The 14,549-nt window shown below is 46.7% G+C and overlaps 1 pseudogene; it reads left to right on the top strand.

Moving 5' to 3' along the window:
- Nucleotides 1-12,644: 12,644 nt before the first annotated feature.
- LOC101095470 lies at nucleotides 12,645-13,896 on the top strand (annotated as a pseudogene).
- The last annotated feature ends 653 nt before the right edge of the window (nucleotides 13,897-14,549 follow it).

Raw genomic sequence — 14,549 nt, forward strand, 5'->3', positions numbered from 1 at the left:
GCACAGCATTCAAGGATGTGGCGAAGCAGAGAATGGAAGGAGCCCCCGGGCCAGGGCACATGTGATGGAACAGGGCCATTCTACTTTCCAGGCCGGCCTCCTGGCTCGGACTTGTACATGAAAGGAAAACTACCTTCCACCTCATTAAAACCTCTGTTAGCTTCTTCGCCACTAAAGCAGCTGAACCAGTATCTGAACAAGTGCCAAATTATAAATTGTGCAAAATTATCTCAGAAAGCCTTAATAAATGTGCGTTTCTCATGTCCTCACTAACAGAGTTGCCCCTCATTACCAAATTTCACAGCTCTGATTTGAAGGACATTGGCATCTTTGTCCTTCTTTGGCACTCTGAAGCCGTCGTTGTTTCCAAGCGCCAGGGTGGGGCCGTGGGAACTCGGCTGCCAGCAGAGGCCAGGTGCCCTGTTGGCCTCCGAGGAGAGGGGCTCAAACCAATGTTGGGGGAACAGAAGACCTTCTTGGTCCCTTTGGTTAATTTGGCCAAATTAACCAAAGGGACCAAGAAGGTCTTCTGTTCCCCCAACATTGATTCCCAGCTGCCTGGAGATGCTCTTGAAATACTGTCATCTATGGGGTGCCTCGGTGGCTCAGTTGGTTAAGCGTCTGACTTAGGCTCAAGTTGTGATCTCATGGTTCATGAGTTTGAGCCCCACATCGGGCTCTGTGCTGACAGCTCAGACCCTGGAGCCTGCTTCCAATTCTGTGTCTCCCTCTCTCTCTCTGCCCCTCCCCTGCTTGCACTCTGTCTCTCTCTCTCTCAAAAATAAATAAATACTTTTTTAAAAAATTTTTAATAAAAAAGAAATTCTGTCATCTATGGAGACCCAGGGAGAAGAGAAGGAACCCAAAGTCCTTCTGCACTGGGGCTACCCTGGCTCAGCCTCGGTCACTGGCCCAAGGCAGGGAGGAGCCTCTGTGGCCTCTGGGAAGTTCTTCCCTCCGCCCCCACCTGGAGCACACTTCCTCACACCTTCCCATGGCTGGTCCTGTCCCTTCATTCAGGCCTGCTCCTTCATTCAGGACTCCCTTCATTCAGTGTCCCCTCTGACGAGCCCTTCCCTGACCAGTCCTTCTAAAGAGAAGCCCCTGTCACCCTCCAGCTCCAGGCCTGGCACTGTTTTTCTCTCCACACCTATCACTTCTTCTTTCTTGTTTTCCAAGTACCAGTTATCTTTTATTGGAGGGTAATTCTGAATTAGGATATGAAAGGATTCAAGGGTGCCAGGCAAAGGTCACGGTTAGGAATGCCGAATGTGCCTCCACCCCGGGCCCCCTTCAGTGGTACTTGCGTCACCCTTCACGTTTGTGTTCCTTGTAACCATGACAGTAGTTGAAAAGCACCTAAACTGCCTGCACCATAGGAATCCCAGCGACGCCCCCTTTCGTCACACTGACGAACTTTGAAACGCTCAGCAATGCCTTTAGGGGTGAAATCCCGCCTCAGCATCCAGCGTGGCAGCTCTCCTAGCTTCACCTCCACGAGCTTCTTCTCCTTCGCTGGTATGGATGACGCCATCTGGGAGTCCTGGGTGTCCGCCATCCAGCATCTATCACTTCTAATGTTATGCCCAGAATTCGTGATCCCCAAAGACCACTAGGGAGCCGAGTCCGATGCAAAAGCAAAAGAGCCTTTATTCGAGCTAGCTCGAGCTCAATCCCCTACCTGCACCGAGGCAGCGGTGAGATACCGGGGAGAGAGAGAGAGTTTCAAAAGCACAAAGGTTTTATAGGGGTCTAGGGGCAGCCGATTGGCTGGGGAAGGGGCGTGGCCTCGGCCGATTGGCTGGGGAAGGGTCAGAGTCCTGTTATGCAGGTCGCTAGGCGTGTTTTGATCAGGAAGTTTGAACGTGTGAGTGGGAGGTTACTCAAGGGGAGGAGGCACGATCTGAGGTTTCTGCGATTTTCCCGGAAAAGGGGTAATGTCGGGGACATAGTCACTCAAGGTGGAGAACACAGAACAAGATGGAGTCGGCCGGCGTAGGCCCGCCCTTTCACTAACTTGTTATACTGGTTTACTGTCTGCCTTGCCCACTGAAAGGCAAGCTCTGTGAAGCCAGGCGAGTTGCCTCTCGTTCACGGCTGCATCCCCAGCACCTCAAAGGGTGCCTGGCAATGAGGCGTTGCTAGATAAACATCTTTTAATGAACTAATAAAGATAGCTATGGGTATAGATAGAGCTACAGATATGGATGCAGACCCAGGCATAGATATATCAGTGTCACTGACAAGTCAGATTTTACCAACGGCTTCCTTGCAAAGGGTGACCAGAAAAGTGATGAAACCTCCGCGGGCATAATGTTGCTGACGCCTCACCAGAGAAAACGCAGCCTTTTAGCAGAAGGCTTGCCTCCCGGTTGACTTGGGACCCTCTGCTGGGCAGATGGGCAGAACGTCAGCACTAAAGGAATCTGAGCTCCAAGCCCCTGGTGGGGAAACAGAGCCCAGAGAGGGGATGGGGCCACGTTGACAGGACAAACTGAGGCCTGCAAAGCCTTGCCTCCTTGAGAAAGCACCTTCACCTCCTTTTGTTAATTTGCTCCACACGACAGTTCTACCGGGCATGTGGTGGCAATATTGGTAGCATTATCATTGGAGCTAAACATGGTTTAGTCGCCTCCTGAACTGCGCATTTAAAAGTGGGCAAGATGGTAAATTTTATGTTCTGGGTATTTTACTACAATTAAAAACAAAAAGGATATACATACAGTTTTTTGCACAACTTTATTTTGCGCATGAAGCAAATAAAGCTCAGAGAGGCTGTGACTTAGAACAATCACACAGCTAGGGATTGAAGAAGCTAGCTTAATGTCGGGACTTCAGAGTCCAGCGCCGGCCCTCCTCCACAAGGGAGAGGGAACCTTCACTCCCCAAACATACCAAGAACCGACCTCAAGCTAGAAGATCAGGGCCCCAAGCTTTCCAAGGAGCATCCTAATGTGCTTAGATCTATCACAGCCGTTCACACAGCTCCGCTGCAGAGACCCACCTCTTCCATGATACCCGCGCCAAGGGGTGGCTGATCCAAGAGACAACAGCTCAATACAGATCGTGTGTCATTTACTCTCATTTTGTGATGATTAATTTGCTTGGGGACCAAGAGAGTTCAGTGGTTACATTAACATGCAAAGAAAAATTAAACATTTATGCATCCGTTATCTCTTCGTTCCTAGACGGATAAGTCCCGTCAGTGTCTGCAAGAGATATTCTCACTGACATTGTTTATCTGGTCCACTTGACTCCAAATTACACTTGAGAAACAAGAACTAACACACCGCGGCGTTTCTGTACAGAAGTGGTGACTACAGGGGGCCAGATATTAAAGAAAAAATATCCAGCCTGAGATTCTACCGTAGCATAAACTCAGTGCAACACGACACAAAGAATCAGCCCCATAGCACTGTGCTAATCACAGAGCACACTTTCAGTAAGTATTTATTGGCCATTATCTCGGGATCATGAGGATACATGATCTGTAGTTGGTTTTTACTATATTTCATTAAATACCAGTTGGAACTTATTGAACACGTATTATGTGCCGGACCCTGTTGCGAGTGTCTGGTGGGGTCTTAACCCATCGAATCTTCACAGGGTGGCCAGGGGAGCAGACAATCTGGCTCCGCTCCCTGCCCTCTCGACCATGACCCTCACTGCCTCTGTCAAGGAGCAGCTGTTATTCCTTTTGTCATCAGAAAAACAAAATATTATTTTTAAAATGATTTAAGATGTTGGGGCGCCCAGGTGGCTCAGTTGGTGAAGCGTCCGACTCTTGATTTCAGCTCAGGTCGTGATCTCTCGGTTCGTGAGACTGAGCCTCGTGTGGGGCTCTGCGCTGACAGCCCCAAGCCTGCTGGGGATTCCCTCTCTCCCTCTCTCTCTGCCTGCCCCGGCAGGCACGTGCTCACTCTCTCTCTCTCTCTCTCTCTCTCTCTCTCCCTCTCTCAAAAATAAACAAACTTTAAAAAAATCAAAATTATTTAAGATGTTAAATACATATTTGTTGAACGATTATTAACTCCCACCCAAGTCTATAAGAACCTCAAGACTGAGAGATTGAGGTGACTGGGTGGATCAGTCAGTTAAGCATCTGACTCTTGGTTTCAGCTCAGGTCATGATCTCCTAGTTCATGAATTGGAGCCCCGCATAAGTGAGTCAGTCCAGAGTCAGTGCAGAGCCTGCTTGGGATTCTCTCTCTCCTTCCCTCTCTGCCCTTCCCCCACTCTTGCATTCTCTCTCTCTCTCTCTCTCTCTCTCTCTCTCTCTCTCTCTCTCAAAATAAATAAACTAAACTTAAAAAAAAAGATTGAGAGATTGACACTTCTTTTATTTCAGATGAACGTTTTTCCTGACAGCAGGGTGTTCAGCACTGAGGAAGATGCTATGGGAAATAGAATAGAAGAGGTGATATCTTTCCTTCAGGGCCTTGAAGACATGGAAGGTGAATTCTTTCTGCAAATAGCTGACATTCATTTAGCATACACCCGTGTGCCCAGTAACAGTGCTAAAAGCGATGCCCACATTAATCCCCACAACACTTAATCCCCACAACAAATCGATGAGACAGGTGTAACTCATATCCCCATTGTGCAAAGGAGGAAACCAAAGCCTCAGAGGTCCAAGAAGGAAAAGCTGAATAGGCTAACTGCCACATGGCTACCATAGGCAACGATTTCTGTCCATTTTTCTCCTCCCAGCTGTCTTAAAAAGCAGGCCACTTGATGGGTGCCTGAAACATACCAACTTTTTAATACACTCGTGTCACTAAACATCAGTGCATTTACCAGACATTAAACTTTACATGCACACACTTACAGAGCTAGCCAGTTCTAAAGAATCCCACTCTCTGGGTTTATGGACCTCTTCTTACATCCTCCCCACCAGCCCCTCTTTTCCCACCTTCAGCATTTGAAGATGGGCCTGAAATGGAGAAGACATGCCGTTTCCCTGTTCTTGCCTGCTAATTCTCCATTTCAAGATGTTCTATTACACCTGATTAATGGCCTGACAGGGCTCATTCTAGCCCACAACCTTGAGCTTGTAAAATGCACAGGGGAAAATTCACTAACAACCATGTTCATCTTAATGCGTGGTAGGGAATTTTTTTAAGTGAAAAAGGCTCAAGAAGCAGGGACATTTCAAACAGCCAATTATGAATAACAATTGTTTGATGGCCGAGCGCAGTAGATCTTCCAGCTCATTCGGTTTTCATCTAATTAAATCTTTCATTTCCACAGGCAGCGTATGGTACATGGCTTGTGTTTGCCTCTGTCGGCAGGATATAATCAATAGGAGAAATGTGGATGCATTTCAGCACTTATTAGCAGCTCAATTGGAAGTTGTTTTATTTTAATAACATCCTTGCCTTCATTCTGTTCAGGGTAAATCGACAGCTTTGATGAATAATAGACGACAGAAAACTGGTTTATGTTATCCCATTAAGAGGAAGAAATCAGAGAATGAAAGGAGCTGAGAGAGAAATTGAAAAACACTTTAAAGCTGAATTTTCTTTGTTACAAAAAAAAAAAAAGAAAAGCAAACAAAAATGCCTTCCGCTCACTCTAAAAGATCATCAGACCTGTGTGATTTCAGCTAGATGTACCTCCCAAGACCCTGGCGATAAATTCCCTTTCTGAAGCTTTCCACCACTTTTATCCACAGCTCACAGTTAGTTATTCCTGGTTAATTTCCACAGGAGCTGCAATGTGGAGTAGAAAGGGGAGAACCAGGTACAAAATGTCATTTGTTCACCGGAAGTGAATCCAAATGCCCAAAGGCTCCCATCCTCAAAGAGTAGGCACACTGGCAGAGATAGGATGCCGTAAGGACAACCACGGAAGTTCCACGACAACGAGGCATTCACAAGAGCCCGCTGCACAGCAGGGTCAGCAGAATTTGAAGCGATCTGAGGGCCAGAAGACCACTCGATGGAAATCCCACCTGGTACAGCCCACCATTTACTCGACAGCATCCCTTGAATATCTCTCACCCACAAATCTGAGCATCTTACCACAATGAGATGCCACTTCATACCCATTAGGATAGTGATTATCAAAAAAATAAAATAATAAACAATAATAATAATAATAATAATAATAATAATAAATAGGGGAGCCTGGGTGGCTCAGTTGGTTAAGTGTCCCACTCTTGATCTTGGCTCAGGTCATGATCTCCCGGTTTGCAGGATCAAGCCCCGTGATGGGATCTGTGCCAATAGCCAGGATTCTGCTTGGTATTCTCTCTCCCTCTCCCTCTCTCTCTCTCTGCCCCTCCCCAACTCATGCCCACTCTCTCTCTCTCTCAAAATAAGCTTTTTTAAAAAAAGTTGAAAAATAAATAAGTAAACAAATAACAAGTGTTGGCGAGGCTGTGGAGAAACTGGCACCCTTGTGCACTGCGGGTAGGAACGTAAAATGGGACAGCCTATAGAGAACAGTTTGGTGGTTTCTCGATATGTTAAATATAAAATTCCCATATGATCCACCAATTCCACTTCTGGGTAGATACCCCAAAGAAATGAAAGCAGGGACTCCAACGGATATTTGTACCCTCACGTCCTTGGCAGCCATCTTCACAACAGCCAAGAGGGGGAAGCAACTCAAATATCCATCAATGGATGAATGAATAAATAAAATACGGTGTATACGTGAAACAGAATGATTCAGCCCGAGGTGGAAAATTCTGACACAGGCCCCAGCACGGGTGAACCTTGAAGACAGCGCGCAGAGTGAAATAAGCCAGTCACCAAAGGCCAAACCTTGTGCGATTCTACGAGGTTCCCGGAGCAGTCGCGTTGATAGAGACAGACTAGACTGCTGACGGCCAGGAGGTGCCGGAGGGGGACATGAAGTCCGTGAGCAACGGGTACAGATCCAGGTGAGGAAGAAGGAAGAGTTCTGGAGACGGACAGTAGCGATTGCGGTGGCACACTGGGAACGAGAGCCACAGAAGTGCACACGTAACAATGGCTGGGATGGCAAAGGTCGTTAAGTGTATTTTGCCACCATAAAAAAAAATCTGAATATTTTAACCCTCAGATAAAGTTGTCCTCAGATAGCAACCTGCTGACACACAACACATCCGTTCATCCAGTTTGCTCAAGCCCGAGACCTGAGAACCAGCCCTGGCACCTCCTCAAGTCCTGGCCACCCCAGGTCAAGTCTACTGTCTAAATGAATGCCCCGTCGGTCTACTTCCTACCGCGCCCTGCCATCCCCCTAGGGGACTGTCCTCTCTTTTCTGAATGACCTGCTACCTGGGCTCTGGGCCAGCCCAGGTCCCGTCCCCACCAGGCCACTCTCCACCAGCAACGAGACTGAGCTTTTACGGACATAAACCACGTCCTGCCGCTGCTCAGCTCTGAAGCTGCCCATCCCCCAGCTCCCCCTCCCTCCCCCCCCCCGGCACTTAGAACCAAATCTGGGCCCCTCCCCAAGCCTACAGAAGCCCTGGAGCCAGGGGACCCCTCCCTTGTGTCACAGTCTCCCTCACTCAGCACCTCTGTGCCTCTCCCTACAAATGCACTTCCGCTAGCTCCCCAAACTCATGAGGCTCCATCGTCGTGCAGGGCCCTTGCCCGCAGCACCCCTTTGGCTGGGAACATTCTTCCCTCGTGGTTCACCTGGCCAAGCATTCCTTTGACTTCGGGCCTCAACATAAACGGCATACTTGAGTCCTTCACAGATGCCACGTCTCCAAGAGCCCCCTGCTCACCTCTCGTGTGCTCCCTTCTTTGCCCCTGTGGCACTTTCACACGTCTGGATTTGTATACTCCTCCCAGCCCGGGGGCTGTCAGATCCCCGAGGGCAGCGCCCAGGTGTGTCTTAATCAGTATTCCCAGCACTCAGTAGCCTATCCGGCACCTAGTAGGTACTCATTGGTCAGATGAAGTAAAGGAAGGCATGTTCTGTGAAGTCACACACAGCGAGCCCCAGACACCCTGCATCTCGCCCAGACAGCCTCCACCTTTCACTTTCGTAGATGGCCCGACAAGCCCTTGCGCCGTGACCTAAAACCTGCTATACCTAACACTGACCCACATACTCACACCCGCTTGGCTCGGACACACACACCCAAAGGCCCACGCGCGAAAGGGCCCTGCTTCTCCCGAGAAGGGGAGAAGAGCGATGCCTGTCGAAGACAGGGTGATTGCTTGAGTTGTTTCCTGCGATGATATAATTTCGTTGACAAGTGCCACGCAGCTGTTCCTGCTTTTTGGTTTTCAACTGCATGCTGCCTGCCGTATTAGCGAATTCCTGGAAACAACGTGAGACGCGCGATCTAGATGGAATGGAAAATTGGGTCTGTAGTTATCGAGGCCCCCCAGAGCAGTCCCGATCCCTTACCTCAGCAGTCACGAGAAAGCCACGGCTCCCTCACGGGTCTTCCCCCCTTTGGCAAGCCATCTTCCCCCAGGTGACGCTCCAACAAATAGTAACTTGGCTAATGACCAATGCTACAGTGATTATTATTGTTATTATGGACTCTATTTTATTCTCATTTAATTAGTAATTATTTTAAATTACATGGCTGAAGAGCTGCTACAATGGGTGTTTCCTGGCAGCCAAGGGCTAATTCTCCATCAATGCAGAAATATGGGCTATTTTGAGTTCAGCCCCTGGAAGCTGTAGTGATGAACGCCTCTCAGTGCCATATGGCATAGTCTAAACCTAGTGCCTCTTTACAACAATAGTTTCTATTACCGTTAAGGAGAAATATGTAAAAACTGTTTTCTCTCCAAACAGAGCTCCCATGCTGGCAAGCCCTTGAGTATCTGAGAGAAGGAAACCAAACAATCCTGTCACACGTATCAGTGCTAGCTCCTTTTGGGGGTTGCCTCAGGGGGCCAGGTTTACAGCTAACATTCAGTGGGCTATAAAATGCACACATCTTCTGTTGCAGGTGACGGCCTCACGGATCCAGTGACAAACCAGCGTGAAATCCGAAACCCGCAAGGCTAAACAGTAGGGGGTGCACATGAAATGAAACAGCCTGGGTAGCATTGTTTGCATTCCAAACATTTATACTATAAATAAATACGCTCTCTTCAAACCACCGAATACAGAGGGGAACATAAGATAAACCTGGACCATCTCTTTGTGTCAGAAAGCGAGGGCATGCCCAAACAATGAAGAAGAAATGTCAAGGGGACACAAGAACCAATTTGAAGCGGCTTCCACTGAGTAAATCTGAGAAATATTGAGCATTAAAATAAATAATGGGGGCGTCTGGGTGGCTCAGTCGGCTGAACGTCCGACTCCGGCTCAGGTCATGATCTCACGGGTCGTGAGTTCGAGCCCCACATCGGACTCTGAGCTGACAAGCTCAGAGCCTGGAGCCTGCTTTGGATTCTGTGTCTCCCTCTGTCTCTGTCCCTCCCCCACTCACGCTCTGTCTCTGTCTCTCTCAAAAATAAAATAAAACATTAAAAAAAATTTTTTTTTTAAATTTTTTCACTCTCTCCCTAGGCCCCCTCCCCTGGTCCCATGCTCTCACTCTGTCTTTCTAAATAAATAAATAAACAAATAAATAAATAAAATTTAAAAATAAATAAATAAGTCATGATTGTAACAGCTTATAACCCATTGGGTAGAGTAGTACCCATGAATCTATACTGATAGAAATTGATGAATAAATAAATGAGAAGAGAAAGCTCTTTATAGCAGAGAGATAATGAATAAATGCAGAAGAAATGATGATGGCATTAGAAAAATCACTGTTTGGTACCATCACAGGAATAACTTATTCATCAAGAAACATCCCCATGGATGCTAAACTCCAGTGGGTGAGAGGCTGGTGGGAAAAGGGAGATTTAGGTCGTTTCAAAGTATCTCCTCACAAGGTACTTATTAATCACAAAAAGACTTTACAATAGAGACACCGGCAGGCCCCAGCATTATAAGTGATCCAAGCTAAAAATACCAGTAGCCAAACAGACATCATGTGCCACGCCCTGGGGTGTGAGGAGACAAAACTCAGCATCTGTGACATTCCAGCCAAAACCATAACCTGAGTCTACCCAGCTTGAGGGGGATTCTACAATTTGACTTACAATCTTCAACCTGTGCATGTCACAAAACACAGAATTACCAGATGATCCAGCAATTCAACCTCTGTATAAATAAGAGAAGTGAAAGCAGGGACTCAAACAGATATTTTACGCTCGTGTTCCCAGCGGCAATACTCACATTCGCCGAAGGAAACAACTCAAGCGTCCATTGATGGGTGAAGGGATAAACGAAATGTGATATATACACGTAATGGGATATTACTCAGCCTTCAAAAGGAAGGAAATTCTACACATACTATAGCATAGATGAACTTTGAAGACATGATGCTAAATTACATGAGCCAATCACAAAAAGACAAACATTGTTTGATTCCACCTACATGAAGTTAGAGTGATCCAATTCATAAGAAGCAGAATGGTGGTTTCCAGCGACTGGGAGGAAGGAGAACTGGGGAGTTTATGTTTAATGGGTACAGAGTTTCGGGTGGGGAAGATGAAAAGTTCTGGAAGTGGGTGGTGATGATAGCTGTACAACGTAAACGGACCTAACGCCACAGAAGCATACACTAAAAAAAGATTAAAACGGGAAATTTTCTGTTGTATCTACTTTACCACAATTAAAAAAAAAAAAAAAGAATTCAAACTCTGAGTCAAAGCTGGGTTCCAGTGGCAGGAGGAAATTTTTGAAGGTGATGGATAAGTTTATGGCACTGATAGTAATAATAGTTTCCCAGGTGTATACATATCTCCAAACTCATCAAGTTGTATCCATTAAATATCCATAGCTTTTTGTATGTCAATCATACTTCAATAAATCAGTTTAAAAAAAAAACTGTGTTCAAATTCTGACTCTGCCACTTACTCACTGTGTGATTCTAGGCAAATTATTTAGTGTCTCTGAACCTCAGGGTTCTCGTTTATAAAATGGAGATAAGATAGGATTGGTATGAGGCACAGGCTAATACATTCAGCACAGTGCCTGGCACACAGCAGGCATTTGATAATATTAGTAAGACTATAACCACCCAGAGACATGAAAGAACCTGCCACAAGTGTTCAAGAGAACGAAAGTCAGTTTGGTATGGTTAAAGGATGTAGTGACAAGGGAAGATGCTAGAACGAAAAGCAGGTCTTTCTGTGCCCAGGTGAAGAGTTTAACCTTTGTTCTGAAGCTTGTGAGGGGTCACTGAGGGGTTGTAAACAGCGCAGGAAAACATTAGAGAAGAAAGCAGAGAGGGGCGGGGTAAGTATTAAGCTCAGTTTTAGGGACACAAACATCTGATTATTTCACTCAGTCATGGGCTTTCTCTTCCCCATTAACACTGGTAATTACTACCATTGACTTAAGGGAAAACAAACCATTAAGGACATGCCACATTTAACACCCTCATTTGCACTCCACACCCTCTCAGAACAGGGATCTCAGATATAAAGAGGTAACTAGGGGCTCCCGGGTGGCTCAGTCCGTTAAGCGTCCAACTTCAGCTCAGGTCATGATCTCACAGTTCATGAGTTCGAGCCCCACATCGGGCTCTGTACTGAGGGCCCAGAGCCTGCTTGGGATGCTCTCTCTCCCTCTATCTCTGCCCCTCCCCTGCTTGTGCATGTCCTCTCTCTCTCTCTCTCTCTCTCTCAAAATAAATAAACTTTAAAATAAAATAAAAGAGGTAACTAGCCATGTTACAAAGTCACTTCAGGCTTAAGCATGAGCTCCAAAAAGACTGCTCTCCTTATCTCCCTCCTTAATCACTGCGTGGAGGACATGGGGGCTTCCCACAGTGTTCTCCATCTGTTCTTTGCTCCGTGCCAAGCTTTCTTTAGACCCCTAACATCTGTGCTGAGCAGGGCTGGGTCAGAAGACAGTTTTACTCTGGTTACAACCTGCACGTCAAAGGCCTGTGTCACACCGGCTGGGCTTATTTCCACATTGCTGTGTGGTCATTCCACCACTATCACTAAATGTCCTTCTTAACAGTTCCTCTCCACTGATTTTTCTATCAATAAGGCTTAAGATTTTATGTGAAAACTCAAAGTAATGAAAGTACCCCAAATCACACATCTCTCCTGGGTTAGCTGTATTGTTCATTCTTCTCGGTCCTTTAAATGAGATAGATTTTGGAATTTAATGTTTGTTTTCTAATCACCTAGACAATATATATCCCACCTAGGAAATATCAAAAGTATAGCAAAATGCAAAAAATAAGAATAAAAGTTGCCTATAGGAGCGCCTGGGTGGCTCAGTCGATTAAGCATCTGACCTCAGCCCAGGTCATGGTCTCACAGTTCGTGGGTTTGAGCCCCATGTCAGGCTCTGTGCTGACAGCCCAGGGCCTGGAGTCTGCTTCAGATTCTGCATCTCTGTCTCCCTCTGCCCCTTCCCCACTCCTGCTCTCTCTCTCAAAAATAAATAAACATTAAAAAAAAACTTTTAAAAAGCTGCCTATACTCTAATCAGCCAGATGTAATATTCTTAAAATACTGGTATATTATCTTTTTAATTTTTCTTCTAGTTTTCTTTCTATACATATATCACTTTGTTAAGTTGGGCTTGTGTACACAACTTAAAATTTTACCTTTAAAATGATAGCTTTTCCTGGGGCAGGATGAGGTGAGCAGCTGGATGGCTGTGTTTCAGTTCCCTTCCCTGCCTGTTTCCACATTCCCTGTAGCAATGAGCTTCCTCAAAAATTTCCTACAGCCCTGCTCCACTGAGGGGCCCCAGCAGCAGCAGTCGGATACCAAGGCTGTGCTGAGCCGCAAGGGCCTTGGCACCGGCACCCTTTGCATCGCTGAGAGCCACCTGACTTGGTCAAATGGCTCCGGATTAGGATTCTTGATGAAATACCCCGTCATTAGCTTCATGTGGCATCCAGGGACCTAAATGTCTATCCACAAGAGCATTTGTATATCAGGGTGCATGAGGAGGAGGAGGAAGAGGAAGAGGCGAAGGAGAAGAAGAAGGAGGAGGGGCAGGAGGAGGAGAAGGAGAAGAGGAGGAGGAGAAAGAAGAACAAGAAGAGGAGGAGGAGGAGGAGAAAGAAAAGGAAGAAAAGAGGAAGAAGAAGAAGAGGAAGAAAAAGAAGGAGGAGGAGGAGGAAGAAGAAGGGGAGGAAGAAGAAAGGGAGGAAGACAAAGAAGGAAAACAAGAATAAGAACAGAAGGGAGGAGAAGCAGGAGGGAGAGAAGGAGAAGAGGAAGAGGAAGAAGAAGGAGGAGGAAGGGGAAGAAGAACAAGAAGAGGAGGAGGAGGAAGAAGAGGAAGAACAAGAAGAAGAAGAAGGAGGAGGAGGAGGAGGAGAAGGGGAGGAAGAAGAAAGGGAGGAAGACGAAGAAGGAGAACAAAAAGAACAAGAACAGGAGGGAGGAGAAGCAGGAGAAGGAGGAGGAGGAGGAGAAGGAGGAGGGGGAGGAGGAGAAGAAGAAAAAGAAGGTGGGGAAGGAGGAGAAAGAGGAGGAGGAGGAGAAGGCAGTGACGATGTTGAACCTATTGCTCAATTTAGGTCTGTGCTTAGTGATAAACCTACATCGGAGGCAATATTCGCTGCAATGTGTGAATGCCAGGCTTTGCATCCTGATCCTGAGGGTGAGGATTCAGACGGCCACCATGGAGAAGAATACGATGTGGAAGCCCGTGAACAAGGGCGGGGAGACATCCCTACACTTCACACCTGTGAAGCAGGACTACCCCATCGAACAGAGTATGGCCAAGTCACACTGGAGAGATAAGAAGGTATGCTTTCTCAGTCTGTGAGCAGCCAGTATAACATGGCTGGAGAGCAGACAGAAGATTCAGTGAGATTGTGAAGAGGGGATAGAGAGAGGTACTACCCCAACCATTGGTGCTCAGTTTGAGTATGCAGATGTTGACCACTGAGGATGATTTACTCTGCTGTGGGATTCTGCTCGTAACTGTAGGAAAGAACTTGGTGCCTCTTCTACTATGGAGTGGGTGTTGATGAGAGTCTTTGTCTTTCCCCAACCAGCTCTTTTTAGAGACAAAGTATACTGAGACAAAAAGTTCTCATGAGCATTGGATACTATGGCCTTTATTAACAAAGGCGAATTAACTTGACCAAGAGGGTATTTGTAGTTTATCATCTACCCCCAAACTTTCTGTGCATAGGTACCCTCTGAGTAGGCCTACAATTCCTGCCTCCACTCTATGCATCGCCTGTCACCCAGCAGGCCTACGTGATGGGAATGTGCAGGCCCTTGAAGATGCAGGTACACTGGATGGGAAGGAGGGAGGCTGAGTCTAAGATACACCCCTTTAGAACCTAAGGATCCCCATACCCCTTAAAAAGACAGAGATCTGAGAAATCCTGGCCTCTGCTCGTTCTCCACAGGGTTGTGGGTCTTTTTACTAATTTGGGACCCAGATAAATTCATTCAGGCATCTTCATGGAGCCCTTTGGGAAACATCCCAGCCTCGTTTACTACCACTAACAAGTGCCTCCGACCATGTCTCTCACCAGTTTGTTTTGTTATAACCTCTTAGGTCCATCTCCATAACAACAAGTGAAATTG

This window comes from Felis catus, chromosome A1 (assembly GCF_018350175.1).
Source record: "Felis catus isolate Fca126 chromosome A1, F.catus_Fca126_mat1.0, whole genome shotgun sequence".
Taxonomy (NCBI): domain Eukaryota; kingdom Metazoa; phylum Chordata; class Mammalia; order Carnivora; family Felidae; genus Felis; species Felis catus.